Source organism: Chiloscyllium plagiosum, unplaced genomic scaffold, assembly GCF_037043375.1.
Source record: "Chiloscyllium plagiosum isolate Xiang-an unplaced genomic scaffold, Cpla_swu_hap1 HiC_scaffold_17, whole genome shotgun sequence".
NCBI classification, from domain to species: domain Eukaryota; kingdom Metazoa; phylum Chordata; class Chondrichthyes; order Orectolobiformes; family Hemiscylliidae; genus Chiloscyllium; species Chiloscyllium plagiosum.
In genome coordinates this window covers 61,014,142-61,028,437 of record NW_028270155.1, presented here as the reverse complement: position 1 = coordinate 61,028,437, position 14,296 = coordinate 61,014,142, and the positions used below count along the sequence as shown (strand labels likewise).

Sequence of the window (14,296 nt, the reverse complement as noted above, 5' to 3'; positions counted from 1 at the left end):
TAAAGCCTGATGTTTTAATCTGTTCTCACCATCCCATCAATCCAGATCCTAAACCCTCCTGGATTATTTTGTTAATCACCTTTGATCTGCTAACTCATCAGTATCCCCTCAGTCACTGGAAACAGTCACTCTTTATCTACTTTAACCTTCGTGATATTAAAGTTCTTTTTTTATTCATTCACAGGACATGGATGTCACTGGCTAGCATTTATTGCCCATCCCTAATTGCAATAAAGTGTCAACCACATTGCTTTGGGTCTTGAGTCACATGTAGGCCAGACCACGTAAAGATGGCAGCTTCCCTCCCTAAAGAGCATTAGTGTGCGTTTTTCCGACAATCGACAATGGATTCATGGTCGTCATTAGATTCCTAATTCCAGATTTTTATCAGATTCAAATTCCACCTGGGACATTACCTGGGTCTCTGGGTTAACAGTCCAGAGCTAATACTACTAGGCCATTGCCTCCCAGTCTTCAGAGCCCCAGCCTCAGGCAGACTCCAGGGAGAGAGATGGAATCATTGACTGTGGAATGAAGTTCAGCCTGAGGACTAAAGGCAACAACTTAGTCTTAGCACAATTCAGTTTGAGCACATTTCTGTTCATCTAGGACTGGGTGTCAGATCGACAGTCAGGCATGTGTCATCCATTACCAATCATTAACAGCTATTTCAGGGGCTAAATTTAATGAAGGCTGACTTTCTCTATTGTTGCAGAGTCAGCAGCCTCTTTTACATTGTTCCCAATGGCTGCACTGAAAATAAAATTCAGGGAAGATGTGAATGGGGCTGTTGATTCTCTGCCATCCATTTTACAGCACTGTATGAGGTCAAAGTTATACCTGTGTGCTTCAAAACAGTCAAAAGTTTACAATGCACAGTAGCTGTAGAAAACGAGTCTGGGGAATTGGTAAGGGAGGTTAAAGAGATATTTGGTAGCTATTTTATGTCAGTCTTCACCAGACAGGATACAAGTAGTATCCTGGAAAAGGCTGTAAATCAAGAATTGAAATGGAGGAGAAGAACTCAAGAAAATTACAATCACCAGGGAAATAATACTGAGGAAATTGTTGGAGTTGTAGGTTGACAGCTCAAGGTCCTGATGGATTTTGTCCTTGGGTCTTAGAAATAGGGCCAGTCAAAGAGTTGATGCCTCGGTTTTAATTTTCCAAAATTCATTTGATCCCATTCTTTAGATTGGAAAATAATTAATATAACTCCTTTATTTAAAAAGGGATCAAAGCAAAAAGTAGGAACCTATAGACCAGTTAACTTAACAACTGTCATAGGGAAAATGTTAGAAGCTATCATTAAAGGCATCATAGCTGGGCATTTAGATATGTTCAATATAATCAGGCAAAGCCATGGATTTGGAAAAGGGAAATCATGTTTAACTAATTTAGTGGAGTTATTTGAAGAAGCAACTTATACTGTAGAGAAAGGGGAACAAGTGGATGCATTGTATTCAGATTTCCAGAAGGCGTTTGGTAAGGTGTCACATCAAAGACTGTTGAGGGAAATAAAAGCTCGTGGTGTTGACTGTAACATGTCGACATGGATTGATGATTAGAGACAAAAAAAACTGCAGATGCTGGAATCCAAGCAGGAGGCTGGAAGAACACAGCAAGCCAGGCAGCATCAGGTGGTAGAGAAGTCGAAATTCCGGATGTAACTCTTCTTCAGGACTTCTCCACATCCTGATGCTGCCTGGCTTTCTGTGTTCTTCCATGGATTGAAGATTGGCTTGCTAACAGGAAGCAGAGTTTAGGAATAAGTGAGCCTTTTTCAGGACGTCACGAGTGGTGAGCCTCAGGGGGACCGTAACTCTTTACAATTGACATAAACAACTTGGATGAACGGATCAAGAGTTTGGTAGCTAAATTTCGTGATGACACAAGGATCGGTGGGAAAGTGAGTTGTGAAGAGAACATAAGGAGCCTAAGAAGGGATATAAATAAGTCAGTTGAGTGGGCAAGGAGTTGACAAACAGAGAATAATGTGGGAAAATGTGAAATTGTCTATTTTGGCAGACATAAAGAGGAAGCATATTATCCAAATGACAAGAGGTTGCAGAGCTCTGAGATGCAGAGAGATCTGGATGTCTGAGTGCAGAAATCACAGAAGGTTAATCTGCAGGTATAGCAAGTAATCAAAAAAGCGAACAATGTTCTGTTTTATTGTGAGGGGATTAAATACAAGAATAGGGAGATTAAGCTTCAATTATTCAGGCACTGGTGAGACCACATCTGCAGTAAGTATGTACAGTACTGCAATGTACTCACATAAAGATGTCAATATATTGGAAGCAGTCCAGAAGTTTACTAGATTAATATCAGGAAAACACACATTGTCTTATGAGGAATGGCAAGACAGACTGGGCCTGTATCCGCTGATGAGGATACCTCTGATGACACCTCTGATGACAGATTCAGAGGTGACTTAATTGAAACATATAAGATCCTGAGACAACTTGGTGGATGAGGAAAGCATGTTTTTTCATGTGGGAGAATCTAGAACTAGGGGTCTTCCTGTATCCTAATAATGACCAAAAGCACATTGGCGACCAACTGCTAGCAGAAAGTGAGGACTGCAGATGCTGGCGATCAGAGTCGAAGAGTGTAGTACTGGAAAAGCACATGGTCAGGCAGCATCTGAGGAGTAGGACAGTCAACATTTCGATTATAAACTCTTTATCAGGAAACAGCTGTCTGTTTTTTGGCAGACACAGTGAACTTTCACATCTCCTGCAACTAACCGATAATTTTCTGTTGTTTATTTAAACAGGATGAGTAACTGAATAAGTCACAGGAATTGTATCCAATTGAATGATCAGTGTTATCAATAAAAGATGATAAACTCTGCAGTGTACAGTGTGTACAGCGGTTGTTGTTTGATCTTCCATCTAATTTGTTCCACATCAGGAGTATCCTTGCTTTTAACTGGAACAATATGATCAAAAATAAGGGCACACATTTCGAAGTTCACCTCATTTGGTAAAAACGGCATGCAAATGCTGGAATAAACCAGAAGGAGTTTTTTAAGATACTAAAATACTCAAGCTTCAAGTCCTGATTCTTATCTTCAAACAACACAAGGGGAACTTTTACAGCTACTGAAAAGGAATACGGTTTGTATGCCTTAACTGAAAGTCAGCACGTCCAACAGAGCAGTACTAACACAATACTGAAGTGAAGGACTAGGCTCTGTGTGACATACTCAAGTCCTGAGAGCAGTATTTAAATCTATAGGATTTTCAGAGTGGCAGGAACACTCTGATTAAGTTACCATTGGTCAGCTGCCATTAGTGCAGGCTTGGACATATTTACCTGACAGGGTAATTCTAGGCTGTGGTTCGGCCGAGAGGTATTACATCGTATTGTAACAATTGTTCTCAAATGTTTTTGGGAGAAGGAAACTTTAGTAATCATGGATGTGATCTAAATTATACTGCTATGTAGTAGAAGTAATTCTGCTTTAACACTTCTTTTGTTTTTTTTTGTTTCTTTGTATTTTTTTTTCTTTATTCTTTTTTTTTAAAATTCCACCACCAGGAAGATAGGAAAACACCCGGGTGGCCAGTGACAAACACTGCCCTTCACATCAAAGGGCAGTGCTGTGTGATCAAAACAGTGAAGGGGAGGGTAGGGATTAAATCAAAATAGAGTTGGAGGGAGAAATGATGCACTCCATTCCCTGCGGCGCCCACCTCTCCCTGAACAACTCCAGGGTGTTGGTCGACATCGCGTGCTCCTTCTCCAAGGACACCCGGGCTCTAACGTAACCGCGGAAGAGGGGCAGGCAGTCGGCCCTAATGACCCCCTCCAGGGCCCGCTGCCTGGACCTATTAATGGCCAGTTTGGCCAGGCCCAGGAGCAGACTCACGAGGAGGTCTTCAGACCTGCCCTCCCTCCTCCGTATCGGGTGCCCAAAGATCAGGAGCGTGGGACTGAACTGCAGCCAAAAACAGAGGAGAAGGTTTTTAAGAAAATCAAAAAGGGAGTGCAAACGCCCACACCCAATATACACGTGGTCCACGGACTCCACAGCGAACACTTCTTTTGTTAATGTGAATTGGCTGTAATGCAATTGGGTGAATAGAGAACCCTGTTTCTGAAGCACAAATGTGATTAGGTCGCCAACACTTTAAGTGCTATTTGTCTTGCACATCTTTTGCAGGGTTGCACAGGAATTATCACGTTCTGGATGAACCGCATGTATTGATACTCTAATTACACTGCAATGTAAAGTTTGTTTTCATCGTGTTTTAGGAAAATAATTATTTACAGCCATCAGCAAGATGGGTGTGACACTTCTCTCCAAATCCTTGCTCTATGCTCAGCTAGCATCCTCATCTACAAGCGGAAGGGGAGAGGGAGGAACTCAAAAATTGGAGACCAATCTCACTGATGAATGCGGATTACAAAATTCTGTCAAAGGTAATCGCCAACCGGGTCAGGTCTGCTCTAGGGTCGGTGATTCACCCTGACCAAACCTGTGCTGTGCCGGGCAGGAAGATCGCTGAGAGTCTCGCACTCCTCAGGGATACGATCGCCTACGTGCAGGACAGAGGGTTGGACACCTGCCTGATCAGCCTGGACAAGGAGAAAGCCTTTGACAGGATATCACACACGTATATGAGAGAGGTTCTCTCCAAAATGGGCTTTGGGGAGGGAATCTGCAATTGGATCAGACTGCTCTACACCAACATTGTCAGTGCAGTCTCAATCAATGGGTGGGAATCAGATAGCTTCCCAGTCAGATCTGGAGTCAGGCAGGGCTGCCCTCTCTCTCCTGCCTTGTTTGTGTGCTGCATAGAGCCATTTGCCAAGTCCATCAGGAAGGATGCAAGCCTGAGAGGGGTGACTATTCCTGGCAGCGGGGGACTGCAGGTCAAGGCCTCCCTGTACATGGATGACGTCGCCATTTTCTGCTCAGATCCACTGTCCGTGCACAGACTCACGTGCATATGTGACCGGTTCGAACGGGCCTCGGGGGCCAAGGTAAACGAGGCAAGAGTGAGGCCATGCTCTTCGGGAACTGGGCCGACCAATCCTCGATCCTCTTCACCATCAGGACTGACCACCTGAAGGTGCTGGGTATTTGGTTCGGAGGGGCTGGGGCGTGCGCCAAGTCTTGGGAGGAGCGTATCAGCAAAGTGGGGCAGAAACTGGGCAGATGGAAGCTACGGTCGCTCTCCATCGCAGGAAAAAACCTGGTCATCAGGTGTGAGGCAGTGTCATTGCTGTTATACATGGCACAGGTCTGGCCTATTCCCAGAACCTGTGCCACTGCAGTCACCCGGGCCATCTTCCAATTTACATGGAGGTCAAAGATGGACCGGGTCCGAAGGGACTCACTGTATAAAGATCTGGGCAACGGGGGAAAAAACACACCCAATGTCACCCTCACCCTGATGGCCACCTTTGTGTGTGGCTGCATCAAGTTGTGCGTGGATCCCCGGTACGCAAACACCAAGTGTCACTATGTACTGAGGTTCTACCTGTCCCCGGTTTTGCGAAGGATGGGCCTGGCCTCACTGCTGCGGAACGCTCCGAGTAGTTGGACCGTTCCGTATCACCTGTCCTTCGTGGAGAAGTTTATGAAGAAAAACACCTTTGACCACAAGTCCATCAGAAAGTGGTCAGCACGTAGTGTCCTTGAGACCCTTCGGGAAAAGGAGAGGGCGGATCCTATCGAGCGGTTCCCTGAGCAGACTGTCAAAGTCATTTGGCAGAATGCTTCATCGCCAGAACTTTCCAACAAGCACCAAGACATGGCTTGGCTGGTGGTGAGAAGGGCTCTGCCTGTGAGATCCTTTATGCGCGCCCAGACTCTCAGCGGCTGCGGGGGGGGGGACGAGACTGTCACACACTTCCTTCTGGAATGTGCCTATGCAGATGAAGTCTGGAGAGGAATGCAGTGGTGTTTGTCGAGGTTTGTCCCGAGCAGCGCCGTGACGCGGGACTCCGTGCTCTACGGTCTGTTCCCTGGGACGCACACCGAGACGAACATCAACTGTGCCTGGAGGATCATCAACTCGGTGAAGGACACTCTCTGGGCGGTCCGAAACCTGTTGATCTTCCAGCTGAAGGAGTTGACTCCGACTGAGTGTTGCAGACTGGCACATTCCAAGGTCCAGGACTACGTGTTGAGGGACGCACTGAAGCTTGGGGCAGCTGCCGCCAAGGCGCGGTGTGGAAAGACCGCCGTGTAACATCTGCCTGCCTAAAGAAGAACAGGGGGCCCACGCTGTCATTTGGGCTCTGCTGACGCCTCAGCTAAATATATGGATATATGATTGATAAACGTACAGACCTGTATATAAAAATGATAAATTCTGATCTCTGTATGTAAATGTTTACGTATGTATGGCATGACCAACTGTACAGACCATCAAATTATTTTATGAATAAAGTATCTTTTTGAAATAAAAAAATGCTCAGCTAGAGCTTGGGGAAGGCAGAGAATGAGGAAGCATTGGAGAAACATGGGGAGAGAAGGAACACTGCAGAGGTACACCACCAAGAGAACATGAGGCCCACATTCTGTCCCTATTCACATCAAACTGGTGAGCATCCAGCTTCCTTTACTGTTCACCTTCTATTAATGGTCATTCTCACTCCACAGATGTTATTTCGCCCTCCCCTTCTAAACTGCTCCGCAAAAACCCCAGCCTCAGTCTTATGTCCTTACAAACTATAACCCCTATTTCTAACTTCTGTTTCCTCTCCAAAGTCCTTGAATGTACTGCTTCCTGCCGAACTCATGTCAATCTTTCCCACAGATCAATGTTTTCCCTCCCTCCAATCAGCAATTAGCATCCATGTACAGCAAACTGAATTAATCTCTAATCCAGACCTCCAGGCTAAGGTTCTGGAGATGTAGGTCAAATCCCACGAGATGTGGTAGATGTTGAAATTTGAATTCATTAAAAAATCATTGTTAAAATAAAGCTACCCCAATACTTACTCACTATTAATTATTGCTAAAAAAAAAACTTGGTTCATTAATAACCTTTAGGGAAGGAAATCTGCTATCCTTACCTGGTTGGCTTACATGTGACTCCAGATACCCAACGTGCCCTCTGAAATGGCGTCACAAGTCAAGAATAATTAGAGATAGGCAACAAATGCAAAATGTCCAGATTACAGAGGAGGAAGTGCTGGATGTCTTGAAACGCATAAAAGTGAATAAATCCCCAGGACCTGATCAGGTGTACCCGAGAACTCTGTGGGAAGCTAGAGAAGTGATTGCTGGGTCTCTCGCTGAGATATTTGTATCATCGATAGTCACAGGTGAGGTGCCGGACGACTGGGGGTTGGCAAACTTGGTGACACTGTTTAAGAAGGGCGGTAAAGACAAGCCAGGGGACTATAGACCGGTGAGCCTGACCTCAGTGGTGGGCAAGTTGTTGGAGGGAATCCTGAGGGACAAGATGTACATGTATTTGGAAAGGCAAGGACTGATTAGGGATAGTCAACATGGTTTTGTGCGTGGGAAATCAGGTCTCACAAACTTGATTGAGTTTTTTGAAGAAGTAACAAAGAAGATTGATGAGGGCAGAGCAGTAGATGTGATCTATATGGACTTCAGTAAGGCGTTCGACAAGGTTCCCCATGGGAGACTGGTTAGCAAGGTTAGATCTGATGGAATACAGGGAGAACTAGCCATTTGGATACAGAACTGGCTCAAAGGTAGAAGACAGAGGGTGGTGGTGGAGGGTTGTTTTTCAGACTGGAGGCCTGTGACCAGTGGAGTGCCACAAGGATCGGTACTGGGCCCTCTACTTTTTGTCATTTACATAAATGATTTGGAAGCAAGCATAAGAGGTACAGTTAGTAAGTTTGCAGATGACACCAAAATTAGAGGTGTAGTGGACAGCGAAGAGGGTTACCTCAGATTACAACAGGATGTGGATCAGATGGGCCAATGGGATGAGAAGTGGCAGATGGAGTTTAATTCAGATAAATGCAAGGTGCTGCATTTTGGGAAAGCAAATCTTAGCAGGACTTATAAGCTTAATGGTAAGGTCCTAGGGAGTGTTGCTGAACAAAGAGACCTTGGAGTGCAGGTTCATAGCTCCTTGAAAGTGGAGTCACAGGCAGATAGGATAGTGAAGAAGATGTTTGGTATGCTTTCCTTTATTGGTCAGAGTATTGAGTACAGGAGTTGGAAGGTCATGTTGCGGCTGTACAGGACATTGGTTAGGCCACTGTTGGAATATTGCGTACAATTCTGGTCTCCTTCCTATCGGAAAGATGTGAAACTTGAAAGGTTTCAGAAAAGATTTACAAGGATGCTGCCAGGGTTGGAGGATTTGAGCTATAGGGAGATGCTGACCAGGCTGGGGCTGTTTTCCCCGGAGCGTCGGAAGCTGAGGGGTGACCTTATAGAGGTTTACAAAATTATGAGGGGCATGGATAGGATAAATAGACAAAGTCTTTTCCCTTGGGGTCGGGGAGTCCAGAACTAGAGGGCATCGGTTTATGGTGAGAGGGGAAAGATATAAAACAGATCTAAGGGGCAACGTTTTCATGCAGAGGGTGGTAAATGTATGGAATGAGCTGCCAGAGGATGTGATGGAGGCTGGTACAATTGCAACATTTAAGAGGCATCTGGATGGGGTGAATAGGAAGGGTTTGGAGGGATATGGGCCGGGTGCTGGCAGGTGGGACTGGATTGGGTTGGGATATCTGGTCGGCATGGACGGGTTGGAACGAAGGGTCTGTTTCCATGCTGTCCATCTCTATAACTCTATGACTCTAAATGCTGACATTACCAACAATTCCCAGATCCTATGAATTAATAAAAGGTAAGAAGGCAATTGGCATGTTTATTACAAGGGGACTGGAATTCAAGGATCAAGAAGTCTTACTCCAATTGTGTAGGGTTTTAATGAGACCACACCTTGGATCCTGTGTGTAGTTCTGATTTCCAGATTTAAGATAAGATAGACTTGCCGTGGAGACAGTACAGTGCTGGTTACTTCCAAAGGGTGAGCGTGTTGTCCTATGATTAAATTGGGCCCATATATCCTGGAATTTAGAAAAATGAGAGGTGATTTCACCGAAATGCATAAGATTCTGCTGGGGAGCTTGACAGAACAGACACAGAGAATTTGTTTCCCCTGGCTGGAAATCTAAAAGACAGGAACGCAGCATCACAAAACAAAAAGGTTGATCATTTAGGACCTGAAATGAGGAGAAATCTCTTCCCTCAGAGGAATGTGAGTCTTTCCAATTGTTACCTGACAGGATTCTGAATATTCCATCACTGAGTGCATTTCAGGGCATGAGAGAGTCAGATTTCAAGTTTTCAGTCCCATTACAAACTCAAATCTCTTGCTTCTCATTCTAAACCCTCTCCCTGTCTGAGGCTAAATCAGATTATTCACCAATTCAGTGTCACTTTTGACTCCGACTTCATTTTGCAATCACACATCTTTGCCATCACTAAAAGCATTTTTAAACAGTTCAGGAAAGGTTCATTTGAGATTGGTGGGAGTCGTTACCTTATGACGAAAGGCTGGGCACGCCTGGGGTCTATACGTATTCGAATTTAGAAAAATGAGGTGTGATCTTATTGAAATATAAGATTTGGAGGAGACTTGCCGAATGCGCATGCAATGCTTTTCAAGCTCTCGTTTCGGCACTGCAGTACTGCATTGCAACATCTCACGATGCAACACGGATTTTCGTGTCCTTCAGCTGTTCATCACAGAAGGAACCTTACCGTGGTCATTGAATGCGGTAACAAAACACCCTTTCCAAAGTGTTCCCTGTGCAGAATGGGGAATGGAAGATCCTTGAAAAATTGCTCAAGTGTAGGGAAGGTGCTTGTATAAAGGGGGCACCCAGATTTGAACTGGGGACCTCTTGATCTGCAGTCAAATGCTCTACCACTGAGCCACACCCCCACGGGAAAGGTGGGCTGCATGTTTACACTTTCCGCATGCTACAGTGACAATTTTCTAAAACAATTCTCTTGAAAGCATTGCATGCACGTTCGGTCAGCGCTGATGCAATCTAGGAAGGCATTTGTGCAATATCTTATGTCCATCTAAACTCTGCCACTCAGCCATTTCCATTGCCGATGCAAATGCTATTAAAGTAAGACAGTCATTTTGGAGTTACGTTCCACATACAAAACATCTCTGCTGCACGAAAAGTATCGAAAGGCGAGATAAGAGAGTTGGTTTTAGACAATTTAGACAGTTTTTATTTTCTTCCAGTTTCAAAAGTCTGTTTAAACTGCGACTGAACTGGCTGGAGTTTATAATGAGTTTGCAATCTCTCTAACATTGTTACTATATTGCCCTCTAGTGACTGTTTGAGGAAATGCCTTTACAGACTTTCTACAGCCGCTCAATCTTCACATTTAAAGGAAACTTAAAGGTACATCATCATACTTTGACTTATAGGGCTGGATTTTAGCAGGTCTCTGGAGACAGGCTGGAAGATGACACAATTCATAAAATGGCGGCAGTGGGCTTTGGAATTACTGGTGACAGGTGCCATGTTCTCAGGGGCAGGAACCTCGAGAATGGAGTCTTCAGTTGTTGGGAGGATAATGGCCAATTCCAGCTGGCATTTTACTGGGGTTGGACAGATCTCTGTCCCATAACAGTTGCTCAGCAGTACATGGGAGAGGGTAGAATCCACAGCCTGAAGAGATGCCTACCTAATTCCCACTCCCTTAATGGGTGGTCTGTAGCTCCAATACTGCCACTGGAGGGTTCGCCTTTTGAACACTTGGAATTTCTTGCCTAGTCCTGACAAGGTACGGAAAATCATAACTGGCCTTTGAGAACACCTGGACATGGAGGCTCCATCTACCTCTCCTTGATGCCTCAGCACGATCCACCATTATCAGTTGTGCACCCATCTGGCAGTATGGTGAGAGCTCTGAGATAGGCAGTCAGCATCACTGGGATGTACACGCTAGGGAAGGACTCCACTGCGGGTAGACAGTGACAGAGACTCATTGGAGCTGATTGGAACTGGTTCTTTTTCCACTGCTGAGAAAGGAGAGTTTCTGGTAAATGGTTCAGATCTTTTCTATTGTAACACAGGCACAAAATAGTGTTAAAGTTAATAAAATATATACAAGGCAGCATAAGGTATTACTAAGGATGAAGATTAGGCATTGGGTCAAGGCTGCATCACATGGGAGCTCCTGGTTATCACTGTGATCCAGGGAAGACGTGGTGTGATTATGAGTGAGGCAGCTAAGTGCCTCCACAGGGTAAGAGTGTAATAGTGTCAGTCTCTGCAATTGTCCAGTAGGTTTGAGGTTCTCTCAGAATGTTTGGATGGAAGCAGGGGCTGCAATGGATGGTGCAAACTGACCATGGAACTGTGATGAAGGAGGGTATTCTGTAACAACAAGGAATATAGTGGGAGTAAGTGTGAAATGAATGTGGGAACTGAGACTGTTCTTTGCAGCAAAGATTGAGAGTCCAGATGGCTGCATTGACTGCCAAGCTCCAGGCTTTGGGACATCAGCTCAGGGGTACAGGAGAACTTATAGTGGGAGAGAAAGGTTGTCATCCATTTAGGAACCAATGACACAGACAGAACTAGGGAGGAGATTCTGCACAGACAACACAAAGAACTAGGCACTAAATTAACAAAGGCAAAAGTGAGTCCGGGAACCCCGCACTGCCCGGTTCTACCTCCTTCCCAAGATCCACAAGCCTGACCACCCTGGCCGACCCATTGTCTCAGTTTGCTCCTGCCCCACCGAACTCATCTCCACCTACTTCGACACTGTCCTATCCCCCCTAGTCCAGGAACTCCCCATATACATTCGAGACACCACCCATTCCCTCCACCCCCTCCAAGACTTCTGTTTCACCGGCCTCCAATGCCTCATCTTCACCATGGACATCCAATCCCGCTACACCTCCATCCACCATGACCAGGACCTCCAAGCCCTCCGTTTCTTCCTCACCCAACGTCCCCAACAGTATCCTTCCACTGACACTCATTCATTTCGCTGAACTAGTTCTCACCCTTAACAATTTCTCCTTTGAATCCTCCCATTTCCTCCAGACCAAAGGGGTAACCGCAGGCACCCGTATGGGACCCAGCTATGCCTGTCTCTTTGTCAGCTACATAGAACAGTCCATCTTCCGTAATTACACTGGCATCACTCCCCACCTCTTCCTCCATTATATTGATGACTGCATCGACGCCACCTCATGCCCCCGCAAGGAGGTTGAGTAGTTAATTAACTTCACCAACACATTCCACCCTGACCTTAAATTCACCTGGACCATCTCTGACACCTCCCTCCCTTTCCTGGACCTCTCCATCTCCATTAATGACGACCGACTTGACATTGACATTTTTTACAAACCTACCGACTCCCACAGCTACCTAGATTACACCTCTTCCCACCCTACCTCCTGCAAAAATGCCATCCCGTATTACTAATTCCTCCGCCTCTGCCATATCTGCTCCCAGGAGGACCAGTTCCACCAAAGAACACACCAGATGGCTTCCTTCTTTAGAGACCGCAATTTCCCTTCCCATGTGGTTAAAGATGCCCTCCAACGCATCTCATCTACATCCCCCACCTCCGCCCTCAAACCCCACCCCTCCAACTGTAACAAGGACAGAACCCCCCTGGGCCTTACTTTCCATCCTACCAACCTTCGCATTAACCATATCATCCACCGACATTTCCTCCAAACTGACCCTACCACCAGGGATATATTTCCCTCCCCACCCATTTCCATTTTCCGCAAAGACCGTTTCCTCGTGATTATCTGGTCAGGTCCATGCCCCCCCCCACAACAACCCACCCTCCCAACCTGGCACCTTCCCCTGCCACCGCAGGAATTGCAAAACCTGTGCCCACACCTCCTCCCTCACTTCCATCCAAGGCCCCAAAGGAGCCTTCCACATCCATCAAAGTTTTACCTGCACATCCACTAATATCATTTATTGTATCCGTTGCTCCCAATGCGGTCTCCTCGACACTGGGGAGACTGGACACCTCCTCGCAGAGCGCTTTAGGGAACATCTCTAGGACACCTGCACCAATCAACCACACTGCCCCGTGGCCCAACATTTCAACTCCCTCTCCCACTCTGCCGAGGACATGGAGGTCCTGGGACTCCTTCACCACCACTCCCTTACCACCCGACGTCTGGAGGAAGAACGCCTCATCTTCTGCCTCAGAACACTTCAACCCCAGGGCATCAATGTGGACTTCACCAGTTTCCTCATTTCCCCTCCCCCCACCTTACCCCAGTTCCAGCCTTCCAGCTCAGCACTGACCCCATGACCTGTCCTACCTGCCTATCTTCCTTTCCACCTATCCACTCCACCCTCCCCTCTCACCTATCACCTCCATCTGCACCCCCATTCACTTATTGTACTCTTTGCTACCTTCTTCCCAGCCCCACCCCCCACTGCCCCCATTTATCTCTCCACCCTGGAGGCTCCCTGCCTCTGTTGCTGATGAAAGGCTTTTGCCCGAAACGTCGATTTTCCTACTCCTCGGATGCTGCCTGACCTGCTGTGCTTTTCCAGCACCACACTAATCTAAGCACTAAATTAACAAAGCAGAACCTCAAGGTTATAATCTCTGGATTATTACCTGAGCCATGAGCAAAGTGGCATAGGGTACATAAAAATAGAGATATGAATATGGGAGAGAAATGAATGGGAATAAAGGCCGGTGGGGGAGAAGCGGGTTCTGATTTAAGGACCACTGGCAACAGTACTGGGGAAAGTCAGGGACTATACCATTGGCACAGTCTATACCTGAGTTATGGTTTGGAGACACTGCTGTTGGACTGGGGTGTACAAAGTTAAAAATCACACAAAACAAGGTTACAGTCAAACAGGTTTATTTGGAAGCACTAGCTTTCAGAGCCCTGCTCCTTCATCACCACCTGATGAAGGAGCAGCGCTCCGAAAGCTAGTGCTTCCAAATAAACCTGTTGGACTATAACCTGGTGTTGTGTGATTTTTTAACTTTATACCTGAGTTGAGAGTGTGGTGCTGAAAAAGCACAGCAGGTCAGGCAGCATCCGAGGAGCAGAAAAATTGACATTTCAGGCATAAGCCTTTCATCATGAAGGGTTTATGCTCAAAACATCGATTCTCCTGCTCCTCGGCTACTGACTGTTCTGCTGTGCTTTTCCAGCACCATAACCTCGACTTTGATCATCAGTATCTGCAGTCCTCACTTTCTTCACAGTCTATACCTGAACCATGCTGGAGACAGTGTTCTTTGTAAACCACATACCGAAAAAGCAAAGAGTATAGTGGAGGCAAAGGATCA

General features: G+C 46.0%; 1 non-coding gene across 1 annotated transcript; it reads right to left on the bottom strand.

Annotated features, from left to right (window-relative positions):
• Positions 1 to 9,842: 9,842 nt before the first annotated feature.
• trnac-gca (transfer RNA cysteine (anticodon GCA)) lies at positions 9,843 to 9,914 on the bottom strand. Its single transcript has one exon. It is a non-coding gene; the product is annotated as a tRNA-Cys (tRNA).
• Positions 9,915 to 14,296: the final 4,382 nt, after the last annotated feature.